The sequence below is a fragment of the Bison bison genome, unplaced genomic scaffold, assembly GCF_000754665.1.
Source record: "Bison bison bison isolate TAMUID 2011002044 unplaced genomic scaffold, Bison_UMD1.0 scf7180017855128, whole genome shotgun sequence".
NCBI classification, from domain to species: domain Eukaryota; kingdom Metazoa; phylum Chordata; class Mammalia; order Artiodactyla; family Bovidae; genus Bison; species Bison bison.
The window spans coordinates 60,002-60,847 of record NW_011485701.1 but is presented as its reverse complement, the minus strand read 5'-3'; positions in this window follow the sequence as shown (position 1 = coordinate 60,847).

Genomic DNA, 846 nt, shown 5'->3' with positions numbered 1-846 from the left:
AAACCAAAACAAAATTTTAAAGTAAAAAAAAAAAAAAAAAGAATATGAGACCTTATCTTTGATGTGAATTACTTTTCCTATCTTAACCTCTCAAAATAAAACTGCATTTACATTTATGTATCCAGTGTGTGCACACAGGAGAAGGCAATGGCACCCCACTCCAGTACTTTTGCCTGGAAAATCCCATGGACGGAGGGGCCTGGTGGGCTGCCGTCTATGGTGTCGCACAGAGTCGGACATGACTGAGCGACTTCACTTTCACTTTTCACTTTCATGCACTGGAGAAGGAAATGGCAACCCACTCCAATGTTCTTGCCTAGAGAATCCCAGGGACAGGGGATCCTGGTGGGCTGCCTTCTATGGGGTCACACAGTGTCGGACACAACTGAAGCGACTTAGCAGCAGCAGCAACCAGTGTGTGCACACAGGCTTAGTCATGTCCTACTCTTTGTGACCCCAAGGACTGTAGCTTGCCAGGCTTCTCTGTCCATGAAATTCTCCAGGCAAGAGTATTGGAATGGGTTGCCATTTTCTCTTCTAGGGGATCTTTCCAACCCAGAGATTGAACCCAAGTCTCCTGTGTCTTCTGCATTGACAGGTGGATTCTTTACCACTGTGCCACCTGGGAAGCCGATCAATGAACCAGTAAATAAGACAAATATTTCAAATTTCTTCCAATTCTCTTCTTCAATGCGGTTGAAGTGGGGTTCCATTACAAAATACCTTTATCCATGGGAAACTAAAGAACTGAATCAAGCTGTCTCTCAGTAACATGTTACTACACTAATGGCTTTAAAAATTAAAGCTCTAGAGATAAGATGCGGATATTCCTTGCATTGGATTGAA